We start from the raw sequence: 8,670 nt of genomic DNA on the forward strand, positions 1-8,670 counted from the left end.
TCTAAAATCAGGAAGTGGGCTGTCATTAGACACCAAGTCAACTGGCACCTTGATCTTGGATTTCCCAGCCTCCAGAACTGTGAGAAATCAGTGTTTGTTGTGTAAGCCACACAGTCTGTGGTATTCTTGATATAGTAGCCTGAGCTGACTAAGACGCTGAATCATTCAAGATGCGAATTCCTTTTCTTTTCTTCAAGCTACCCAGAATGTATACAAACAATGTTGTTATTAAATCTGGACTCTTGGAACCATTCACACATGTTTCAACTAAAATAAACAGCAAATAAAATAACACAGCTAAGCAAATACTTAGAACTGTGACTTTAAATATTTATCTTAGTCAGTTTAAAATAATTAGTAGGGCACAAGATATTTCACCTTCAACAGATATTTTCCTTCAACAAAAATTTGTAAGAGAATGACATCTAAAAACAAACAATACACTGGTATATTTGTTTTGAGGGAAAACGGCTAGAGAGAATAAAACTTGTTGATTCTAACTGCACTGCTTGTTTGTAGGAATTTCTGAATTCCATAGAAATATATGTAAATGGAGCAATTGAGTAATATTGGAAGAATCATGTTAAAACAACACATTACTGGGAACCTGCTGTATGGCTCAGGTAACTCTACTCAGTGCTCTGTGGTGACCTAAATGGGAAGGAAATCCAAAAAAAAGAGGGGATATATGTATACGTATAGCTGACTCACTTTGCTGTACAGTAGAAACTAACACATTGTAAAGCACCTATACTCCAATAAAAATTAATTGAAAAAAAATAAAGTGACAGAGCCAGCAATAAAGCTAAAAAAAAAAAAACCAACACATTACTGTGTGGAACAGCCAATGTACAGCATCCATTTCTGACCTTTTATAAAACTGTCAAATTTGTAGAGAAGTGTCTTAAACCTCAGTCCCTTATTTTCTGGGGACTCGGGCATCCCAAAGCTTCTCTCACCTTCTTCTTGGGTCACTTGTTTTCCCACACTGACCATCACCTTGCTCGGTACTTCTTCCGTTGGCACAGGGCATTTCTCTTGATTATGATTCTGTCATCTCTCTCTCCAGTTCCTGTGGTCAGGCCAGATCTTGCTTAGATGTTACATCCTGAATTAGAACCAAAGCAGACCTGGAGCAGGAGTGAGAGAGACATCACTGGGAGGTTGTGTTAAAGAGAAAACTAGCCAACTCCTCATCTCAAGGGCATGAAGTCCACCTCTTCAGGCTTTGGCTTCTTCGTCTCTAGTAAAGGGACTGGACGAGGTCATGTGCTCAGATCCCATGATCCTTATCTTCTGCCTGCACATGAAGATACGTCCTGAACGTCCTAAGTAATAAATGCAAAATGATTCAGTCAGTGACTCCAGTCTATTCTGAGATCCAGTGTTCCAGGCTTGGGGATTCAGAGGAAAAGAAAGTTCCTGCGTCCATGGAGCCCACAGTTTAGAGCAGGAGATATGCAAAGATTGGAACAGAGTGTGAGAAATCCTGCAAGAGAACTCTGCAGAGGCCCAGCTGAAGGGAGGAAGGAGGTGGGGAAAACATTCCAAAGATGGAGAGTATTCAGCTGCAAGGAAGAAGTGCATATACAGAGGGACCCACGTGAAATATTTCTTCTGTAAGTTTAAGCAGCTGGGAGCAGCTTAGGAATTGAAGCCATCGTCTTACTCCATTCAGTTTCAATCAGTTTTGATCTGTGCCCTGTGGATTCGGGGGTTACTGAGAACCCACAGTGGATGACACTCAGTGAATCTGCAGGTTCCTGTCTCCCTGGACCCTTGCCTGGGTCTGTCTCCAGCCCCGCATCCATCACTCTTGTCCCCAGGTACGGAGAATGCATTGGGGAAGTCACAGAGTACCACGATGGGTCCATTCAACCAGCAGGGCTCCTGCTGGCATTTAGCAAAACCTAAATCTGTTTTCCTTGAAGTGCATTGGCCTCCATGGCTCCCGCCTTCTGCCTCAGCTTTCTAGACCACCTCACTCCGCAGCTTTCCCCAGCAAGTCGCCTCCTCTTGTGCTGAGAAAACTGCAGAAGGAGCTCCCTCGCTTACTCTGTCTCATAGCATCTTTGTCCTGCTGCCTTCGAGGTATAACGGTCCACCTTCTTCCAGGCTCGATCCTTCTCACTCCATCTGGGCAGTTGCCTCAATGACTCCTCTTCTTTCTAGAATTTCCAGACTCTTACTCCCCAGAGGTTCTTCCCTCTTGGTTTTGGATACCCTTCCACACAAGATCGGGCGTGTTCAGGGTGGTATGTCCATAGATTCGGACACCCTTCCAGAAGTCTCCTCCAGGCTGAAGCGCTCATCCCTGGCCAGGCCCCTGGGGCTTCCATCTTCTCTTTTATTTCAGTGTCAGGCTTGTGCTAGTGGTCGGTGTTTGAACCCTCACTTTTTTTACCTCCTAGTCAGTTGCTTAAGTCATCAAATTCATCTTCTGTCTTTACCACGTTCATCAAACTGTGTCTCAGACATCACATTACCATTTCTGACATCCAGTTCCAGCGATGGGTGTCTCCAGCCCCTACTACATGACACTTTTGGCCTCTTCCTCTTTTTTGAAATGTTGGATCTCTTGAGATTAGAATTTTTTTTCCCTAGTCTCCTTTCCTGCATGTCTTTCCTCCTACCAACCTGTGGACATCCCCCAAGGTCATACTTGTCCTTTTAAAAAAAATTTTTTTTGGCCACGCCATGTGGCTTACAGGATCTTAGTTCCCCAACCAGGGATAGAACCCGTGCCCCCCTGCAGTGGAAGTGCAGACCTAACCACGGGATGGCCAGGGAAGCCCCCATACTGGTCCTTTATACTCTCCACTCCCTCCACCTCGCGATCTCACCCACTTCACGGTCTCAGCATCTGGCTCTGCGTGGACTTGAGGACACTTCCCTTCCATTATTCTGGCATCACCTCAAACTCGGGAATAAAAGCAAACTTTCCATCTTCAGAGTCTCTGTATTTATATTAGAGGGATTTGGGATCTGGGAGGAAAGGAAGAAGTTCTAGCACAATCTTAAAATTTTTATTGTTGCATATAAAGGTGGAAGTGTGTGTGTGTGTGTGTGTGTGTGTGTGTGTGTGTGTGTTGGGTACATTTCCTAGGCCAACTCAAAATTAATTTTTATCGACACAGAGTTCTTTCTGAAAATGCTCTGTTAATCATATTATTTTCTCAAAACAACAGCTGTGTTTGTGTAAGAGAAGGGCTGATGTCCTGACTGCTCACTGGGAATTTCTGGTTATATAAGAAGAAAATCACAGGTCCTAAGTTTATCGATGTGTCAATTAAGTCACTTCATTGTACTACAAGTATGAAATGCATTGTAAATACATTTTAGTGTGCTTTTTTTTTTTTTTTGCGGTATGCGGGCCTCTCACTGTTGTGGCCTCTCCCGTTGCGGAGCACAGGCTCCGGACGCACAGGCTCAGTGGCCATGGTTCACGGGCCCAACCGCTCCGCGGCATGTGGGATCTTCCCGGACCGGGGCACGAACCCACGTCCCCTGCATCAGCAGGCAGACTCTCAACCACTGCATCACCAGGGAAGCCCTAGTGTGCTTTTTTGAAATGAATAAATTTTATTTGAAATGTATAGAGGCGATGTAGAAAATACAATACTGCAGATACTTGAGCGTGAATGAATGTCTGTATGGGAGACCTGCACTGTCGTTCCATCTGGGACATTTCCTACTGGAAGTCTGTTCAATCACTAGGCTCTTTCCTCCATGAAGGTAACATAAGCTCTCTAAGTGTTACAGAATGTTACAAAAGAAACAGACCTTTCCAGGGGAATGCAGAAACAGTATGTCTGAAGGCTCAGCTCCAATGTAAAGTGTATTTGCTTTTGAAGAAGGCTAGAGTCCAGGAGTATTCTAGAAACTAAAAGTTCTCCTGTCTAACTTGGAGGCAACTACATATCCTTTTGATCTCTTCATTGGCCTGGAAAACTAAATAACACTTTGAGACCTTGTGATGAAAACATAGGATAAAACTTTGTATACGATTGAAGGACAGGAACATTTTGAATTGTTCAATGCAAATTTCCCAGAAGAGAAAATGCTTCAAAACAAGTACATTCACTTATTCATTCATTCGACTAATAGCGAGTGGGTGCTAACCACCGTGGAGGGGATGGAGGGCCCTCCCTAGCCCATCCTGGAGATACTGTTGTGTGTAATTACTTAGAGACAGCAGTGTGCCCTTGAAAAGGTCAGAATAGGGGCTTCCCCGGTGGCGCAGTGGTTGAGAGTCCGCCTGCCGATGCAGGGGACACGGGTTCGTGCCCCGGTCCGGGAGGATCCCACATGCCGTGGAGCGGCTGGGCCCGTGAGCCATGGCCGCTGAGCCTGCGCGTCTGGAGCCTGTGCTCCGCAATGGGAGAGGCCACAACAGTGAGAGGCCCGCATACCGCAAAAAAAAAAAAAAAAAAGTTCAGAATAAAAACGTGGGTGGGAAGGGGTTTAAAAAGGAAGAGACTGCTTTCAGCCTCGGTGGAAGAGGTACTGGTATTTGATCTGGGTCCTACAGAACGGGTAAGGATGGGGGGGAAACGTCTAGGAGTATTTTATATAATAACTTATTTATTCGTAATAAAAACACTATAAAGGAAAGGAAAATAAATTGTATAGAAGAACTAAAATTTCAGGGAGATGGAATGACCAGCCCTCATCACAGAACTGACATCTGGCTTAGCCTGGATGCAGGGACTCTGCTCTTCTCATGACCTTGGAATGCTTTGGACAAAATAGGAGCAGCCTCCACAGTGATGGCCATGATTGCTGGACACCGAATCCAGGATCCCATCTGTGTGTATCAGCTGAGCATCACAGGGCAAAGAAGTAAGGCTGGGGAAGGGGGCTCTCTTGCGTGTCCCTGGATGTTGGACTGCTTTTTTTTTTTTTTGACATCTTTATTGGAGTATAATTGCTTTACAATGGTGTGTTAGTTTCTGCTTTATAACAAAGTGAATCAGTTATACATATACATATGTTTCTATATCTCTTCCCTCTTGCGTCTCCCTCCCTCCCACCCTCCCTAACCCACCCCTCTAGGCGGTCACAAAGCACCGAGCTGATCTCCCTGTGCTATGCGGCTGCTTCCCACTAGCTGTCTACCTTACGTTTGGTAGTGTACATATGTGTTGGACTGCTTTTTGCCACTGGTCTGGGCTCGAAGTGGGCAGGGAATTCTGTGGGCTGGAGACACAGGACTGCTGCAAGTTCATCTTTCTCCCTCTTCCCTAGAAACGACATCCTAGGAAACATCTCCCAGTCGGTAGCTTCCTGAAACAAGTCACCCTCCGTGCAAAGGACACAGAAACACATCTGCGGAGCTGGGGCAAGGAGAGCCCGCTGGGGAGGGGGGTCCCAACCCCCCACCCGGTTAAATACACAGAAATGGGGAGAGACAGAACTCACGTGCACATCTGGTGGCTTTTAAATGTCACTTGTCTTCCTTGGGAGAGGCACGGGCAATGCAGCTCTTGATGTGATTAATGAGCCTCTGGCCGCACCTGGCAGAGAGAGACAGGCTGAGGAGGTGGAGGCACCAGGAACTTCCCTTTTTCTCTGTCAGACACTCAGCGCCGTGCTAGGGCGATGTGCCCTAGTTTCCACGGAGGCGATAAGCAGGCCTGGCGGGGTGGAAGAAAGCAAAGAGACGACACAGACCAAGGTCAGGGTCCACAGGCCAAGGAGACTTAGTTCCCAGAGGCTGGAGAACAGGAGGAAGGGAGGTGCTGGGAGGGCTCCCACTGCCCAAAGGTAAAATAACTTGAAAAGAAGGTCTCCTGGGTCCCTGCCAACCTCGTGTGCACATCCTTTGTCACCGCAGATCACATGAGCCACGCAAAGTTGAAGGACGATCTGCCCATATTTAGAACCGGTGACAGATTCTGAGGTTCTACGGAGGTCCTGCTGGCACAGCCCTGGCTGCTGCACCCATGCAGCGTGGGTGCACTTTCCGTCCCCTGCTCCCTCTTTCTTCCTTGCTGTTTGTCTGGGGTACCCTCACCCCAGGGCCTGAGACCCACAGGGCAGTTTAGGTCCTATCACCTCTGATCTGCTTGCTCGTGTTTCCTCTCCAGGCACCGCAGTCTTGTTTGGAGGACGAGTGAATGCGGGAGGGGCCGGGAGAAGTAAGGATGCAACTTCCCAGTCACTAGGGAGCCGAAAGGGAGCTTGACAGTTCACAACATCTGGTTTTTTTCTTTTGTTTTACTTTTATGAATTTATTTCATAAACTCACATAAACTCACAAAGCAACATGTACAGGATGTTACTTGCCACTTTCTAATAATAATAAAAACAAACACATAGACACTATGAAATGGCCTAAATGATTAAAATGTACACACTACTATATATAAAACAGATTACCAACAAGGACCTACTGTATAGCACAGGGAACTATACTCAATATCTTGTAATAACCTATAATGAAAGAGAAAGTAAAAAAAGAATATATATTTATATATGTATATATATAACTGAATCACTTTGCTGTACACCTGAAACTAATATAACATTGTAAATGAACTATTTCAATAAAAATTTTTAAAAACTAATAATAGTGAAATGAATCAACTTGAAAACAAAAAAAGAAATGGCCTAAATGGTCATCAGAAGACAGTCATTAAGGGCACATTAATACCACAGTTTATAGCTATTAAAACTAGCTATGTATTATATAACGTGGAATACAGAAAGCTGTGTAACATGCATGAAATTAAAAACCAAGCTGCAGAAGAGCCTGTACAGAAAGACCCTGCTAGATCACAACACCTTTATGTTTAACATCTTTGGAGTCACAGGCACTTCTGAGCACCTGACAAAATAGGACATCTAAAATATGAAATCTCTTAAAAAGCTAGCTCTCAGGTTAATTTCTTACTAAAGCTCTCCAAAGCAGAAGCGCTCTTGCTGCCGTATTCAGGTGGCAAACTGCAGTCAAGCCTGAGTACCTTGTGCTATGACTTCAGCCTGCTTCACCCAGGATGGGTCCTTAAGTGACCCTCATTACCCTGGTCTGCTCCCAACGGACTGTCCCTTTAAGGGAACAGAGCCTCATTCTAGGCACAAGACTTAGAATTGTTGTCGTTGTTTTCTCCCACCAGCTCTTCAATTCCTTTCCTCTGCAGGACTTTCACATTTAGACTAAAGCCGTTCCCAAGCCCTCCCTGCAAGTTCAGGAGAGGCAAGCCTATTCTTTCTGGCTTCTGGGGTCACGGTGGAAGCTGAGACCTGGTGACCTGCCGATGACCACACAGTCTGGGCAGCCGGGCCTGCGTTATCACCCCTGGCAGAAGCCAGCGCCTGGGCGCCCCTCTGCCTGGGCAGCTAGGGTTTCCGCTGAATGGACGGCGGGAAAGGGGAGAAGAGCCCGGCGGCTTCAGCCGAGCCTGGGGTCCCAACACGGGCGGTCCCTGCTGGGGAAGAATGGGGCTTATTATGTGTGGAGGGGGCGGAGAGGTGTCAAGTGGAGAAAATGGTTGAAATCCAAGTGTCGGGGATGCTGGCAGCCCGGCGCCTGCTGTTAGACGGTCAGATGAACCCTGATAAACCCCGAGGCACTTTCCCCTCACCCAGCCTGTTCCCCTCCAGGCCTGGAAACTTTAGCATCACGTGGAGAGCGAAGGGTTGGGGAGGGGTGGGGGAGATAGTCTGCTGGGAGCCCAGGGAGGGGGCTTTCTGCATCACCAGGGGGTCAGCGAGAGGCTGACTGTGCTCAGGCCAGGCTGACAGCACTGGTCTGCTGACATAATGGGGTCTGCAGGGGGAGGTGCATGGCCAGAGGGGCCCTGCTGCTGGGCCCCAGGCAGGGGCGAGGGGGAGAGGGCGGGGGCGGCAGGAGGGCTCGAGTCCAGGAGGGCTGCCGTGAAACCGCAGTGGTGGTGACCACAGGCTGGGGACGGAGGACAGTGAGAAGCGCGCCTAAAAAACACGCCGTGGCTCCTGGAGATTGGGGTGTCCTCCCTGCTGGGTGGAACCCAAACTTGTGTGCTGGACCCCAGAAGCCTCAGCCTCTGTGCACAACAGTGTGAATGTACCTAATGCCACTGAATTATACATTTGAAAAGTGGTCAAACATTGAACTACCATGTGATCCAGCAATCACACTTCTGGGTATACGTCTGAAGGACATGAAATTATGATCTCAAAAAGATATCTGGGGCTTCCCTGGTGGTGCAGTTGTTGAGGGTCCGCCTGCCGATGCAGGGGACACGGGTTCGTGCCCCGGTCCGGGAGGATCCCACATGCCGCAGAGCGGCTGGGCCCGTGAGCCATGGCTGCTGAGCCTGCGCGTCCAGAGCCTGTGCTCCGTAACGGGAGAGGCCACAGCAGTGAGAGGCCCGCGTACCGCAAAAAAAAAAAAAAAGATATCTGCACCCCCCCCACGTTCATATTATTCACAAAAGCCAAGAGCCAAGGTATGGAAAGACCCTACGTGTTTGTCCTTGGGGGAACGGATAAAATGTGGTACACACACACACACACACACACATACACACACACACAGAGGAATACTATTCAGCCTTGAACGAGGAGGAAATCTTGTATTTGCAACAACATGGATGAACCTGGAGGGCATTATGCTGAGTGGAATAAGCCAGACAGAGAAAGACCAAAAAAAAGATTTTGTAGAAACAGAAAGAAGAAAAGTGGCTG

The sequence above is a fragment of the Mesoplodon mirus genome, assembly GCF_964341445.2.
Source record: "Mesoplodon mirus genome assembly, chromosome: 4".
Classification (NCBI taxonomy): Eukaryota; Metazoa; Chordata; class Mammalia; order Artiodactyla; family Ziphiidae; genus Mesoplodon; species Mesoplodon mirus.